Source organism: Lonchura striata, chromosome 1 (assembly GCF_046129695.1).
Source record: "Lonchura striata isolate bLonStr1 chromosome 1, bLonStr1.mat, whole genome shotgun sequence".
Taxonomy (NCBI): Eukaryota; Metazoa; Chordata; class Aves; order Passeriformes; family Estrildidae; genus Lonchura; species Lonchura striata.
The window spans coordinates 124,796,772-124,814,422 of NC_134603.1; the positions used below are offsets into that span (position 1 = coordinate 124,796,772).

Here is a 17,651-nt window from a genome sequence, read left to right on the forward strand (position 1 = left end):
ACTGCATGTGACTTTTACACTGCACAAGGCTTCTTGTGTGTTTATTCAGTGTTTCAGCTGGTAGGACTTGCACAGCTTGCAATTTACCACTGTTCATGCAAACACAGCATAAAAATTTGAAGTGTGTTAATTACCATTTAAAGATCCTTCTACAGAGCTTCAAGACACTGGAAACACTGTCTACTGGATACAGAACTTATTCTCCTTCAAGAATTGTCCTTGTATTTACTCTGCTGCCTGGGCATGGCAATAACTTAACCCACTCCAGGGTACATCAGACAACACTATTAAAATTTCACAGGTCTTCAGGTTCCACTAACACCCCAGTCTTTGAGAGCAGCAGAAAAACTTTATTGCCAGAGTAGGGAGAGAGAGCAGAAGTTCTCAAGAATTTGGTTAGAAAGAAAAGCTGCAGCAGTGCATGGAGGGCTCAGTGAGTGACAGAGAGGGGGAATGCATGTGTTCCCTCAGCACTTGCAGCTAACTGTATGCACCCAAGACTCTAACATGCACTTTTACAGTACAAGCATCCTAGGCCACATCTGGGAGAAAAGAAAACCCAAGACACACCTAACAAGGGCGAAATCTGCTGTTGAGGCATCCAAAGGAATATCATCTTGTGTCTCAAAGCCCCAAGGCTCACATTCACGATCTTCTTTGACTTCAAACAAGGACTCTCTCCAGACCTATCATGTCTGTCAGTATCCAGTATTAACAATGGCAGGTGGTGAAGCTTCTGGTTTTGCTGAGACAGCTCCTGTGGTACTGCTGTACCTTGGGGCTTTACTGAAACAGGCCATGGGATTGAAAAAGGAGGTCAGAAAGAAGCCAAAGGGCTGCTAACATGACAGATTAAACTTGTAATACCATTTTCCGAGTACCAGAAACTTCTGGTCCACACCAGGACTGCCAAGGTGAGACAGAAGAAATCTGGTCTGCCTCACTTGTACTAATGCTACCAATTGTTAAGGTTGCAAGGAAGTTGAACAAGTTCACAAGAGAAGAAGGCATGTCAGGGACTTTTGGCAAGCTTTCCCATCTCTGCAGTACAGGAAGAGCAAGGGAGTCTGACCCACAGGCCTCAGGCAGCTGAACGGCTGCTGGCAACACAGCAGGTGACAAATACAAACCAGCATCACATCTTCCCACAGCAGAGCATATCTTGTTTCTCTCCACCTGTTGGTAACAAAACTTACAACATTAACACACAAATGCTAAGCATATATAGCATACTAACTATATTTACAAAAATTCCAATTCTGCATTTTAACTCAGCCTTCTATATGGCGTGGTCCTGATGTACTGCAGACCCTGTGTCTAAAGCTGCCAAAACCCAACTCCAACACTTGATCCCGTGTGCCATCACCACATGTGGTAGCAGCAGATTTAGGACAATTTGAAAATTGTTTATCTAGCTATGGTGTGTCTGCTGTGAAAAACACACAGTCCAGCACAACTGCTGGAGGAGCTGTAGCACGGCACATTTTCTTAGTGCCTGTCAGCACACACCCAGAAATCTGAGGAAAGTTTTCACCAGGGCTTTAAATTATGTGAATGAAGATGAGGATCTCAAACATTCATCACAGTCTAGAAAGTCATCAGCTTGCAAGCTATCAGACTCCTCGTTTGAAATCAGGACAAATTCATGCCAGTTTCTTTGCAAATTGGGGAAATTAAGTGACTGCAGATAAAATCAATCTTTGCCCATTGAGAGAAAGTTCTTGAGGAAGTTACCTATGAAGGAATATAATTTAACCTGCTGTGTTTAACCTGCCATATGTGCAGGGAAAAACTGTTAAAATACCAGTGAGTGTTACCTAGAAGGACTCTTAACTAGCAGAAATCTATTTTGAAGTACAAAATACCCACAACAACCCTTTTCAAAACTACATAGGCACAAGTATGAAATGAGTAGCAAACTACCTGGGAAGATGTGGTAATGTTATTGTGGATGTTAAGGTGAGCATGAGGAACAAGAGGTATTGAACAGAAGAGCAAGAGTCTCCAGAACTGACCAGAGGTGTAGCAGTCAGAACTGAAATGGTTCCTCCTGCTCCACCCAAACCACAGAGATAAGAAATGCTGACATTCTCCCAGTGTGCTGAAAGAACTCCTCTCCCCAAAGAAAAGCAGCCTTGTGGCAGGTCTGCAGGCTGGGTTGGGTAGAGCCAGAGGATGGGTTGGAGGTGCCTGAAGGGAGCATCTCCTCTGAGGTAACTTTGTCACCATGTCTACGCTCTAGAAGGCAGCTGTAGTGGCTGGCTTGGGTATGATGTGCTGGGAAAAAGCCAAAGCTGATCCCAAGGCACAGCTGGTGAGCATCAAGATGAGGAGTGAGAACACAACTCTGGACCAGTATCAAAGACAGCAGTCCTCACAAAAGGAAGCTGTCCGTGGGCTGGAGCTGCAGGCTTACTGCCAAAGGCTGAATACCTTACAGCAACACGCAGCCCCTGCCAGGCCCTCAGCATCCCGGTCTGCGCAAGGACTCTGCTCAAAGCTGAGGCTGCTGACACCGAGGAGTGAGGCCGGTTTCCTTTGGGCTTCTTGGAAGAAACAGCAAGTGAGCAAGGAGCCAGATTGCTCCTACAGGGTCATTTCAGCCTCCTTCCCCATCCTCCAAGTACCCGTCTCCAGCCCGAAGAGAAGCAGCTGAAAGAGATGTGGCAAACCACACAGCAGGCAGTCCATTACCATGGATTAGTGTTCAGCTTTGGCAGGAGAGCTTTACAACACAACCCGGAGCCAACCCATTTTCTTAAGGCCTCTGGCAAATAAGAAAGGAAAAGAAAACTGAAGGTACAAAATTACCATAAAAAAATGTCAACATAGAAACAAACAGAACTGGTGACACTAAAACTTTAATCAATGCTTAATTCAAATAGAAAAGGTTCATAGAAAACAAAAGATTTCATAATACAGCCAGTAAAGAAATTTTAAATGATCTGCAATTTTTATTTTTTTTTTTTGTCAAGCATAAATGAATACTTCTCGCTTCAGAAATCCAAGAAGGTTAACAATTTGGAGATTTAAGTACACTTTAGTTTACATGGATTCTAGAGCAGGAAAACCAGGCAAATATTTATTCTAACATTTGTTACACAGCATGATACAAACATTCAGGTTAGTCTAACCTCTCTTCAGGGTTTAACATTCATTGAAATTAGAGTAAGAATTTTAATAATTAAATTTTTATAATGTTAGTTAATAGGGAAAGAGTGCAATCAGTATTTGCAAAGCATTCCACAAAACTTCTTAAATGTTTATATTCATTGACAAGGTATTATTCTTCTGTGATTTCTGTACTGAAAATATTTATCACTTTAACCAAAAAATCTACATAAAAACACTTTTTATGTCATAAAAATACTTTTGGTATTTTACTGTCTTTGGTTAGGTACACTTTACAGAAATCAAAAAAAACCAGCATCATATAATGGAAAGAGGATGAGCATCTTAAACACTATTCCATATTAAAAAAAAAATCTAATTTTGGTTTAAGAATAGAAAATCAATAATAATATCAAATATGAGCCTGCCAAGGGTATCTCTACCCACTGAGAACTATATTATTTTACCTGAGGGGTCCCAAATTCCCCTGGTGCTGCTGCTTGCCTATTACTGCATTTTGACATTCTACATCCAACAACAAGCAGCTTCAGTAACTCTCCTGCAAAATAGCAATCTGCCAACAGTGCTGTCCAAGAGCAACACCCAGAGGCTAAATATACTGCTACAGCAACACTGCACACTCTGACCTGATCCTTCCTGAGAAGGAAACCTTCATAAAGATAAACAATTTCCTGTACAGATAAAGAGCTGACAAAACTTTTCAATAGAAATGTCAACAGCCAAGGGTTGCAGCCAAACAAACCCATTCATGAAAATCACACCCTCATAGCTTCTGCAATAAAACATTTAGTAACAGGTGATATATGCACACAGAGCAGTAGCTTTTGCAAAAACAGTCAGTTCTGCAAAGGTGTGTGTAGAATATTTTGGTTGGCAGCAGCACAGCAAAGGAGCAAGTAGAAGAATGGCTGCCCTCTAGAAAGCCAATTGCATTTTTCAAAGGCAAAAAGAAAAGAGGAAGGGTGCTCACCATTTCTTTTGCCAGTTTTCAAAGCAGAATATTGGGGTGTTTACTCAAATCCTGAAGTTAGTTACTGTAAGAACAACTGGTCTATGTAATAAAAAAAATTATTCAGCAAAATACTATCCTGTAACATCTTTAAGAGGAATATGTTCTCTGTATTTAGAGCATGAAGAGGGATGAAAAACTCAATAAAAACTCGCTAAATTTTCATCTTAAAGATCTCTGGCATCTAACAGGACTGGTCTCTGTAAATGTAGAGCCTACATACAAGTAAAGAAAAAGGCTGACAAACCAAGAATACAACCAGTAAAATCACACTTATAATTCCAAATACTTAATTAGAATAAAACATACTGAAAAGAAAACACAGTGAAGACTGTATAATCTCAAAAAATAAATGCACCTACCAAACCTTTTATACTTTGATATTTTAGATCAGGGCAATGATTTCAAAACAGAAGTCTCAAACACCTGATGGAAAAGTTTTCATCTATTGAGTAGAGTTTTGCTCCATTCTCCTTGGTTAATCACTTTTTTTCAATCTGTTGTCTCAGAATTTTGGTTTTTTATGCGGCTCATCTTTTTCACCTGGGTGCAGTGAAACTGGAATCACATCAACTGCGAGGAAGCAATCATTCCTCAGCACCTGCTCAGGCATCAGTCTGTTACAGCAGAACAAATTCAGGAGAAGGGATTTAACTTTATCATCCTGCAAACAGAGGGAGAAGGATTTCATCAGTAAGCAAAACAAACTCGATTACAAATAACAACCAAGCATTTGATGAACACATCTTGTAAGTTCTTAGGGCCTAAAGCCTTCAAAAGATGTGGTACCACAGCATTCCCAATGGACAGCAACATCATAGTGCTCATTAACAACAAAATTCAAGCAAATGTCCAGAACCAGGTCTGTCAACCCAGTGCCAGCCAAAAGAATGTGAGGTTTTGAAATTTTGAAATATGAATTCACTGAACTACTATAAATTACGGAAATATTCAAGTTAGTCTTTCTATTGAGAACAAATGAAAAAGGTGCCATTCATAATTTTATCATTTTATCTGCTAACTTTTGTCATATTGTTTTATCTCCTTACAGCAGCAAAGGAGGAGAAGAGCACAAAGTAAAGGAGCTATTTTGCCATCCCTTACACTTAGGCTCTTTGGTTTATCAGAAGGCATTGCATGCCTAAATACTTCGCACATTAGCAGCACTAAACTCCATACACAAAACATAAATCCACAGCTCTACACATATGCATAAATACCAGCTGTGAGTAGGAAGAGCACACACTGGATTTGGGCAAGGATACTACAAGAAAGACAATCTCAAATGCTGCTCTAAAAATCTAGATTACCAAAACTCAACAGAAACAGAATTATTACACAGGAAGGCTTGTTTATTCAGTCTCCAAGCCACAGACTCCTCTGACATGGGTTAATATTAACAGCAAAATACAAAATAACTGTACATCTCTCACCTATCCCTATTTCACCCAGAGAAAAGGATAGGGGATGTCAGGGATTGTACAGAAGTAGTCCAAATCTTGAAGACAGAAACAAGCCATTTCCAGCTCTTTCACTAATTATTAGTCACTTCCCAAGTAACCTGAAATCTAGGTTAAAATATGAGATCTTAAAACTGTGGCTCTTGCAGGCATAAAGGATTGTTCAATATTAATAAAACATTTTAAATGCTCGAAGGAAAATCTGCAGCTAAGAGGATCCAAATGCATGCAAAGAAATACCAGAGTGAACCATGATTACACACTTAAAGTGCAGAAAATCTGAGCATTTGAAGAGCTTGAAAAGCTTTGTACTTGAGTATTTGCATTTCAAGATACTGTCAAATGTCTGTCAACAACAAATATCCCCTTCTCACTCTAAAGAAACTGAAAATTGATTCTACCAGGAATACGGCTGTAGGACAGCATTTCACCATGTTTACTCCATTTCATTGTGTTTGATCTTACTTGCTTTTTTTTTTTTTAATACACAAAAATGCATGTTGAAACAGACTGAACATTGAATCTTGGTGTGGCTAAATGAATGGCTGCAAGATCTTACTGTTAAATATTGCTCCTGCTACACAGTTACCAAACATTAATATTCCTGTTTTAAAGCCTTACATTATTTTCCTGCGGCAATTTTACATTTGCTGAAAAAACCAAAAATTTTACTAGTTACAAGTGTGGGATTCCTCTGGGCGCGAGATTGAGATGGAAGGGAAATTACCAGTCTGTCAGGAGCCTGCAGATGGGCATGGAGATTAATTCTGACTAAGCTGATTATAGATAAAGCACTTTGAAGCAAAATAGATTTTCCCCAAGAACTGGGACAAGGATTAACAGCCAGAGGTCTAAAAGATTCCCCAGGAAACAGCTGAAAGATATTTATTGGTATTAGAGTTCTTAGTAAAACTCTCATCTGTATTTCTGTGCTCTGCAGGCAGCACAGATTGCTTTCTGGAGAACTCTAGTGGCTGGGGCACATGCATGTACACACATCCAGAATGAATCCTTAAAAACTGCCAGCAGTGCTATGTTGATTAGGATTGTATCACCTTACAAAGTCAAACTCAAATGTTTCCTTTCATCAGGTAAAAGGTTTCTTTTCATCAGATAAAAGAAGTAAAATAAATTTGCTCTTATTAATAGCTGTAAAACTTATTAATCACTGCTAAAAACAACACCAGCTAAATTCATTAATTATGAGAATTAATTGTGAGATAAGAGCAGCTCTTTGCCCTTCAGAGGGTACTTGCAACACGAGAACACAGAAGCATAATACCCTAAAACTGGCCATTAAAATTTTGATTTGCGTACTTCAGACCTTATTTATAGAATATAATATCACAGCAGAAATTTTATGGAAATCAGAAGTGAAGCAACTAATTTTAATGTCCCAAGTAATCTTTTCTACATCCTTGAAGTAAAAGATTTCCTTATGCATGAGAGAAAGTTAGGGGGTTTTCATATCTAAGGATTATTATGAACAATCCTGAATACTGCTCTGGGCAGCAAGTTTTGTGAAATACATTTAAAACCCCCTAGCTGGCCCTAATGTTCAGTAATGAAGTATTGAATCTTCTTTCCTATAGTATTGTGTGTTTCATGAGATTCGCTTAACTTTTAGTTTAAAAAATCAATCAACTATAATGAGCAATAAGATACACTATTTGCAGGATAACCTCCCTGCTCAAATGCTTCTGTTTTCTGTGGTAGTGCCCTGTTGGAAATAATTTTGCATTATCAGTAATGCTTTCACCACTGCAGAAAATGCTCCAAGTGAAAGTATTAAAAGAGATACGCTAAAGAAGTGATGTAACAAAACAAGATTATTTACTGTACTGTGTAGGTGATATGCAGTGGTACATAAGCTGCCTGCCAGGACACTGAAGCCACTACAGCAGTGTTGGCCTGGTCCTGGATCATGACATTTCCTTAACCTAAACACAGTAAACAGGACACATTCAGCTCATAATGAACACAACTCTTGTAATTTAGCTCCATGCTTAAACAGTCATCTCTGTAAAGCTGGCAAATCATTAATACACAAGTATAACTAAGAAAGAGGGATTTATTATTTGGCCTTACTCATGGCCAGAAGACTGAAAGATTATAGAAAATAGTTACACAAGAATATGAACCCAAGAAGAGACAAGCACTCAGGTAAAGAATGCACAGATACTAGGCTATAAAATTATGTGTTAATGATTAACATCCAAGAGAAAGGTAACATAGTGAAGGTTGACTTCAAAGTTGGAGAGCCAAATTGTGAAGCATGAAGGTGCACAGATCTACTTCTTATTCTCAAAGTGTCACTGAGACCCTAGGCAAGGATAAGCTTCAGAAAAGGGTCTGCAAATAGAGTTTAAGGAGACATCAGCTGCTGTCATAAGGCAGGCAGAGAATAACATTGAGAGTAGAAAGAATGAAAACATCAACAACAATTTGTATCATGCAGGGTTCACTTATAACTGTAGATTTGTTTCAGAGGCATAGGAAAACTTGCTGCACAAAAAAGGAACACCAAACAAAGGGCACAGTACACTTTTTCAACTGCATTTACATCATTAAAATTTAATTTGGCTGCTTTAATAATGCTCAAACATTTGCAGTCATTGTGTAGTAAGAAAGATGAAAAAAAGTCAACTTCCTGACTTCAGAAAAAATAGGTTCTAATACAAATACCTCCTTTGAGGCTGAATCTCTAGGACTTATTCTCCAAGTCTACAACACAGTATAATTCAATTATCAGTTGCTCCTTCTGAGATCTGAGTTAAATATTAAGAGAACTCTGGGGCTTCCTACCTTCTCAATTGTTATTTGTACAGGCTATCCAGAACTATGCAAATAGTCAATTAAGAACATTTTTTCAGCCCAGCATTTCAAATTAAATATTTCACTTTAAAATCCAACCAACAATCTCTATACAAGAACAACCTTTCTGTCCTCATCTGACATTTTACTTACCATGACAACCTCTACTTCAAGTGTTCCATCTTCTTTTTATGTGAAATCCCTGGTTTTGAATGCAAAGCTGTAAATTAAAATATATATATAATACATAACACTGGTGGGTTTACCCATTTAGCTTAACAAAACCAAACATCAGTCAAGGAGATTCACTAGGTTCCAAATGAAAATGTATTGATATGAAAAAATGTCAAGGAATTTTTTTTTTTTTTTTAATTTTACAGGAAGGTAACAGGAAAGGGGCTCAATCCCTTACACAGAAACAAGAGGGAAAAAATAATGACAGAAGAATTTCTAAGAGGTCAAAATAAATAGAGTTTTAAAAATATGATTGAAAAGTCCCTGCCCAAGTTTTAGCCTAAAGAAATGCTGAAGGGTGAGCACACTCTGTCTGACAAATGTGAACATTGCACTTATAAACCAAGTAAAATCCCCCCAGTCTTCATGATTGCCTAGAAGCATAAATGGGTGCAGCATTTTTCAGACACTGCCTGCAGGTTAAGATGAATATGCCTCTGTCCTGAGAGATTATATAGACAGCAAAAGGAAATGTGGTTTTTCAGTGCTGGGTTCTTGGGACACAGATCAGCAGAGACCTTGAAAAATCAGTATCTCCATTTTTGAGGAGACACTGCTATGAAATGAGGGAAACACAATTTCAGATGCTCAACATGAAACTGGCAACTGCTGAACAAAATACAAAGAATTTTCCACCAAATGATCAATGCAACACCAAGTCTGAGCTGAACATTGTTACATGTGGAGCAATCTGAAATTCACACAGCAAGCTTGGATGAGGTTCCTGAATGCCTATCTTGCTGCACCCCAGATATTCTCTTCAAGAAGAATTAGTCATTTGTAAAACTGTCTTTATTCCCTTTGGTTTTGGTAGCGGGGGGTTGTTGTTGTTTTGGGGGCATTTTTTTTTTTTTGGTTGGTTTTTTTTACATTTTCTTTTTCCTCACATCTGTGTGAGAAACCTTCTGTGTGAAAAACCCTCTCGAACAGAGCAAGGTCTGCATAATGGTAGCAAAAGTAGTCTATCTAAATCCTATCCTATTAATAATTTATAAACATGTATGATATCAAGCTACACTTAAATCTATTTCATCATTAATTTATCCAAATAGAAAAATTACTTAATTTTAAGTGAGTGCTCTGTAAATGGGGAATAAAACACAGAGAAAAGTGACTTTTATATGAATCAGCATCATCTTCTAAGCTGATGGCAGTTACCCATCAACTTGCAGTTCACATCTCTTTTAGGAATTGTTCTTAAAATGCAGCAGCACAGGAGGCTTTACTGAAGCCATCACTGTAGAGATGATGGAACTGCCAGTATTTCCCACAAAGACCTGCCCATATACCTGGAGCTCCAGCTGATACTCAGAGAACCAGTTTAAACACATGAATTGCTTATGCAAATTCATTGCATGGGAACATGAGCCCTTGCTGGGAAGCTTGTGGCTTTTCAAATTCAGGAGCTTTGCTGAGTTGGGGAGGCAGAAATACAGTGCCAGGATACAACAAGGAAGTGGAGGAGATGCTGTCCAACACATCACCTAATGCAGGAAAATTGGCTGCTTAATCCTTCTTCACATACCACGCACTAAGACACTATTGAAGCTCATAAAGTTGCAAAGAATACAAACTCAAAAATTTTCTCAAATTAATAAAAAAAATTACAAATACATAAAGACATTCAGCACTATTTTGAAGAATTTAGTTCTGCCAGGTTGCCTATTTTTTCTTCTCTGCCTTCCTGCTTTTTACCTGTTACTGGTTGCTTCCCCCCTCCTGGTTTACAGCATGCTTTGGGACTCTACTGTCAAAATAAAAGCAAGACCCTGAGTTTCTACCCCCTTCCATGATGGTAGCCAGCACCAGCTCTGGCCAGACTGGAGGAGACAAGTTTGCAGATTGACAGGAGCCCTTGGTGACAAATCAGTTGCCAGCTCCATCCTTTTGTGACCACACAGAATGCAGGAGCACTGAGCAGTGCTGACACCCTTACAGAGAAGGCACAAACCTGTAAGTCTTCCTCAGCTCCTGCACTTTTCACAATTACACCATCTGTACCTAGAATGACCTCTCAGAAAACTCAGCTGTCAACAAGTAGAACAATTCCCTTTCTATGACAGTTGGAATTGATTTTTATGTTAAGTAAAAGAGAAGTTTTATTATGTTATTTCAAAATCACTGCAATCATTGGACTGCATTAGGAGTAACAAAGTCTATGTATAATTCTCATTCTGCTATTACACCAAGCAACAGCAATCTACTACATCAGGATTTGAAAACAGTTTCCATATAGCAGTTCTGGAGTTGGATGTATTCTCAAATGCATATTTTACTCAGTCTCCTTCCTGAAAACCCAAGAGAATCTCTGAAAACCTAATCACTGAGAAAGGTGTTCCCTTTATTTATATGACAAGCCAAATGTTCTAGCCTTTTGCCTACTTGTTTCCTAAGACAAAGAGATTTTTTAGAATTTATTTTAATTAGCTGGTCACATATAAAAGTCACAGCAATGTCATTATTCTATGAGCAACATCAGGTTCCATAACTCATCCACGCAGGCATTTTCTTCATGTCACCTCATTACTCACAAATCTTTTTCCCAATAGGTTTCCTTAGTGCACCTCATTTTAAAGCCCTCTTGGGAGCTTACTGCCCCTTTACAATGCTCAGAGGCAAAGGCTCAAGTCCTTTTTTTCCTTAAGCATCATCATTAGAATAATTAATGTACAATCAAGCCGACAGCAGCAAAGCTGAAGTAGTATTTACCTTCTTTAAAGCTCTCTGAGGAATAGTGGGGAGCCCTGAAAGCTGGAACAGAAGCTGACTTCTGTCACCAAGGAGAAGATGCACACTTTATGAAGAAGGTTAAAAGTAACCAGCACAGTAGAAAGAGTTGGACAAAACTGCTCATGCTGTGAACAGCACCTATCACCAGAAGGAATTAGTTAAAAGCACAGTGTCATAGCTAGAGACTGAAACAGAAAAGTCTATGTACTTTTATTTTTATTTTTTTTTTGATGGTTGGTTAGTGGAGTTGTTTGGGTTTTTTTTTTTTAACCATTCAAGCTTGGTCTCAAGGGCCTGTAAAACTTCCACATTTAAAGGCAAAATTGAATTTGGAAAGTGAAACTGTTCTACCTTGTTACCTCTTACTTGGAATAGACAAAATTAATGTTTCTGAACCCATCTGAACAACACAGAAAAAAAATCCAACACTATAAATTCTGTTCTTTTCAAACATCTTCCACTTCAACTGGGCTTCTAAGCTTTTCACAGTTTTCTTAACAGATAATAAATAATGAACAACATGTCTTTTATTCAACAACTCCTCTGCCTGGTTTTTTTGAACTAGGAGGAAAAAAAATCAGAAATTGTTAAATCTTTCTATTTTAATATAAAATGCATTAAAGAAACAGCCTGGAGCCTATTCGAATTCAGCTTTTCAGGATCCTTCCGTACCGAAGAGGGTTTTTATTGAGTTTAATTTTAATTACATTAAAAAATCTTCTGAAAAACCAACATTCTGCTTAAAGCTCAATCCCCTTAAGCTACATACTACTGATATTGTCACAAATCTAGAGATTCCAGCTTTCAAAGCTTTATTTTTAAAGAAATTGTCTTTGTATTTAAATGTATGAAATGAAGCATTGACTAAGACAATATACCACTGGGATTCTGAAGCTTTAAACCAACTAACCTCTCATCACCAATGAACTCCTAAAATTCTCTTCTAAAAAGATAAAGGGACATTTACCAAAAAGAAATTGTATCAGAAAGGGTTAGAAATAAATAAGGTATAAACTTACCTCAACACTGGCCAAGTATCTATTCTGTATGACAGTGATTATACTTTGGTGAATTTTATTTATAGCTTTATTAAGTACTTATAATAGTACTTATTGTACTTATAATAGTACTTATTGTGTACTTCTGTGCTTCATCATATTCCTGATTGAGTTAGACAGAGAAAGAGAGAAAGATTGAGAGTCATTCTTCATTTATACACACCAACCTTTAAGATGTGAAAACTTGACTGAGAAATTCCATTGTTAATGGAAAGATTATTTTATCCGATTTTTCTCTCTCTTCTTATAGAGATTCAAAAGGGGAAGCTAGCAATTCAAAGAGTTCATCCAAGAGTTTTGACAGAATAAAACTGCCTGGTACTTCTGTGCAGAACTACAGTTTCATATTCCAAGTGCTACTAAAGAGTTTTTAAGGCTAGCACAAGTAAATAAATGTGGAATATTAAAGCACACAAGGAGTGAGAGTCACTGCTTCTATCACCAAGAGCAGTCACAAGATAAACTCCTGGGTTTTTGTTAGTATGATGCCACATCAAAGGACAGATGCAATATTTACTGAAATGGCCCTTCTCTGGCACAGCAGGGACTGTCATTGCAGAGACAAAATGCAAGTACCTCAGAGTGAGCAAAAGAGAATGGAGGAAATGCTTATTGGAAAATGTAAATAACTAAGAAAAAGGCTTACACCAGCACAGAAAAAGAGTACTGGTAAGGAAAGAACACTTGTCCCATGCAAAAGGAAAGTGATGAAAACTGTTTCTCTCAGGACTGGAAAAAGTAAATTTATGCATACACATGAACCCAGAGAGGAAATCCCATTAATTCAAACAAAATTTTCACTGTATTTTCAGCACATGCACAAAAACGTGGTAAAGCTCAAGGAGAGCTTCTCAGCACATAGATAAGTAAGAACCAGTTTTCCCAATATTTCTTAGTTAAGCCAACTCAAGAATTTCATCCCTACTGCGAACCACGTTCTCTGAATCTGAAGATGCTTATGGCATCAACACTTCAAAGAACAGAAAGGAAAAAACCCCAAACCTACCCAAGCAATCAGCCTTGCAATTGAAAATAAGAAGTTAGCAGTCAGGCAGCAAAAAACAAGCAAGAAATGCAAAGTGTTAGACCTCCTGGAAATATAATCAGGATTTGTGTCAGATCTCACCTCACACTTGAGTGATATAACAATTTCTAGAAATAACAGCTTTGAGATTCACCAGGCAAACATAAAGTTAATTATTCCCTTGATTGGGTTTTATTTTCCTAATCTCATTATGCTTATCATAATATGAAACTGTAGAAGAGTCAAAATCCCTCTCCTATTGAGTTTCATGTCAAAAATCAACATATGCTGCCCACACAGCAGTAGACAAGATTTCCATTCCTATATGGTACTGCCAGAGATGAAGACACATCCTGGGATCTATTTCACAGTTTATCAAGTGTGACATGAGGTTAAAGATTTCACCAGGAAACCATAAGTACTTTCGTAAAAGTCAGAAATAAGTTCAAGATATAAAATGCAGAAAGAGACAGAGAAAAATCCATAAGATCAGCTTATAATTACACTGAACATTGTTTTTAGTAAAGTTTTGTTGCTTATATCTGCAGAAAAAGAGATATTAAACTGGCAACCAGAAGTAAAAGAGAAATATGATGCTGTATTTAACAGGCAAGATACACAGTCATAAACCACACCTTGTCCATGTACCTATCAAACTTGTGTATTCCACTAAATATTGTGAAAATGTTTTATTGTCTTAAGCTTAAAGGAACTAAAAAAAAATTTAAAAAATCTTGAAGAGTGAGTTCAAACAGTGTTTCTCCTGAACGCCTGGAGATTCATACTGGAAAAAATTCATACAGTCTCTGAAATTTTCCTTGTCTGTCACTGACCCAAACCTATACATTTTCTATTGCATGGATTCTCATAGATGCTACGGTAGATGAACTTGGATTCAAAAAAAGAGGGAGAGGAGTAAGTATTGAAAATAAAGAGAAGGGAAACACTCCAAAGGATCATTTCTTCTCTGCAACTGCTCACCCTTTTTTAAGGGAGGTAGAAGTTAAATTGCAACAGAAAAATTGCACAGCAAAAGTTGAAATTACAAAGAAGAATAAATGAAAATGTCTTCCTTGATCTACCAACTAGTGCTATACCAATCCATATCAAATTTGTGTATATTCCCTGTACCTACAAAGCTTTTGCAGGAAAATTCAGATTTGAAATAAGTAAACCAAAGTTGTTACTATACTAAATTTCAACCATGCTTCTACATGCAGAATATCACTCCAAATTGCAATCACAGAAACCTACCTGCATGTTTGTTTGCCCCCTCTAATAACCAACATGATTGTAAACATCTGTAAGTAATTACATTCATTAACATACTCGACATGCACCAAGTCTACACTGCTGCATCAGGCTACAGTAAATGCTCTGGGTACAATGAAATGCAAGAGCAAAAAGCACTATGAGAGACCACAGCCCTTGTGGTTATGTACAACTCACACGGGCAGGGAGGATGTGCAGACACAAACAGAATATTTATGGGTAATAGTGACAAGGAGATTGAGGAAGCTGGGCCTGCAGGAATGGAGAAGAAGCAGCTGACAGTCTTTCCAGAAAGATTGAGTCCTAAACTGAGAAAAAGCATAGATATTAAGCACAGGGGTAGGAAAGGTTCTAAGTTACCTCCCTACTTTGTGCTTTCTTTACAAGCAGAACTCCATGAATGGTAATCCACTAGCACCATCCCTCTCCTTTTAAGACAAATAACCTGCAGCCAATTTCATTGCTCCAAACCTCCTACAACTTTGAGACAGAGCATCAGAATGCAGAATGGTGTGCACTTTATTTGTATAAATTCTCCCACTCAGTATTTCAATGAGAAAGAAAATCTGTTATGTACTTGTCTGCAGCCTGTACCTACAACACATCCAGTGAGATTGGCTGCTCTTTATGTAATTCTTCATCAAGAAACAATTTTTAACTAATTCCTTTTAAAATCTGAAATCTTTCTCTCCAAAGGCAGCTTGAAAGAACTAATTAAAGCATTTCAGTCACACAACCAAGGTGGAAGAGCACACCCAAAATTATACTTGCATAAAAGCACTGTCATTCCTGTTTTCTTTTGAGAGGACATCTTTTATATAAACTCCAGCTCACTGCACCAAGAATAAAGGAAAACTAACACTCTATTCCTCAATGCATTACCTTTCATTCTGTTATGAGACTCTGAGATTTAGAGCCATAGTTCATATGCACAATCTCCCTGCCAAAAACAGCTGTCCCTACTAATGCCTGTGCCTCACAAGCTTGGATAGACAGTGTCACATTTCATCATTTTCACCAATAGGAAAGATTGATTGTCCTTCGTACCTTTTAGATGTCACTGAACCAGTCAGCAAGGATTTGCAGAGTTGTGTCCATATTATTTCTGACACAAATTAATTTCTTCATTTTAACACTCATCCACTCAAAGAAGTATTGAAATACCTCCTGAGTCATCTGCTTCAGAATCTCGACCATACATCATCTCCAGAGAAGCTGTCAGCTCCTGTGTGTCAAGTGAATCAAACAAAAACAGGTTTGCATACCTGATGAATACTGTGACCACATATAACCTACTAAAATCAAGATTCATTTATCACAGAAGTTATCACTATCTATTGGTGTAAAATTATTTATACTACAAAAGTCTCTTTCTGTATGCACTGAAGAATATTTTACTTTATTTTACATTCCACTTTCCTATGAGATCAAGTGCAAGTATGTCTACTAGAAAATGCAATGCAGAAAAGAATCTCACACAGAGATCATCAACTCTAATTTCTAAACAGAAAGCATGGAAGAAAAATACACCACAAAAAGCTTAACAGCTTATAAGAAGTTATTTGTATTCTTGTTACTTCTCTCCAATGGACTTTGTCATGCTGTTCAGCATAAAGAGCCAAATGGGGTTCAATTTATAATGCTCCTCAGAGAACTACTCAAACTCAGAAAAAAAGATCAGAAACAGAAAACAAAATGAATTTGTATTAGGAGGCAAGGTGAGCAGCCAAGGAGTGCTTCTGAATGTAAGGCTTTTGACCCTTGAAATGCAGAGGTAAGAGCAACCAAGTAGAACATCAAGTACAGTGATTGACACCACCACTAGAGGCTGGAACAGCAGTGGCCTCCCCTTTCTGATGTGTTGTGGAGGTGAGGAAGTGAGTTTAACCAGTTTTGTAGAACTACATAGTGATGCCACAACCTGAACTGGCACTACAGACACACCACAGCAAAAGTTCAGATTGAGTCCTGAATTTCCTCACATTGTAATTACTGAATACAGTGGCAAAAAAAAAAAAAAAAAAAAGAAAAAAAAATCCAGAACAAACAGTATTTTATGAAAATTATAAACCTACTTTCATAAGAAGAGCTGCTACAGTGAGCAGCATTCATTCCATACAATCAGCTGTTTAAACAGCAATTTTCAACTGAGCCAAGTGGCATGAGCTTTGTACAGATATGCTTCCCTGTAAGTAAGTACCAGAAAGAGGTTTGTATTTATGGAGACTATTTAAATCATTCATTTGCATTTTCTTAATAGCTGGGATTCAATACACCAGGATACACTTGGGTAGAAAATGGCAGGGCAAGGTAATAGCCAGATTCAAATGGAACACTCTAAAGGAGAGAGAAAAAAATCAGTCCATTTAACAGCAGTCCAAAGTGGGTAATGGAGCAGAGAAAAGTGATCAGTAACAGTTTAATGCCCAATATCACATTCTGTTTACAAAAATAAAAGCACTAGTCACACCAGAGGAGTATCTGCATGTATTCCACCAGGCTGTCCTCAAGGAAAGAATCCTGTGAGTTATGTCCTATTTCTTCACATTTATTTTTCATACTATAAACAGTCCTCTAAAACACTAGCAATTTCACCAGCATGAACATGCAGAAGCAGGTTCCAGCTCCCAACAGAAGAGAGGACCATCAAACCCTGTTAAGCTAAACCTCAAAATTCAATCAACACACTTACTAGTAGTATTCCAGTACTCCTTCAAATATTTGCAAAACACTGTTAAAATTTCTCTGCTATACAATTAGTCAGAAGATGCTTAATGCCTACCACCTAGTGGATTTGTACAGCATAACCTCCGAGCATGCACACAGAGAAAAATACCCAAACCAACTCTAAAACAGGAAAAAACCTACAAACAACACACCACAACTTTTCTCCATCTGAAGGAGCAGGATGCTCACAG

At 37.7% G+C, this 17,651-nt stretch overlaps 1 long non-coding RNA gene across 2 annotated transcripts; it reads right to left on the reverse strand.

Annotated features, from left to right (window-relative positions):
- Positions 1-4,658: 4,658 nt before the first annotated feature.
- LOC110474569 (uncharacterized) lies at positions 4,659-15,863 on the reverse strand. Of its 2 annotated transcripts, none has more exons than XR_002466095.2 (3): positions 15,781-15,863; positions 8,569-8,635; positions 4,659-4,805 (listed from the first exon to the last, which is right to left on the reverse strand). It is a non-coding gene; the product is annotated as an uncharacterized LOC110474569 (long non-coding RNA). The 2 variants fall into 2 exon arrangements; XR_002466096.1 differs by lacking the exon at positions 15,781-15,863 and adding an exon at positions 11,359-11,432.
- Between the last annotated feature and the right edge of the window lie 1,788 nt (positions 15,864-17,651).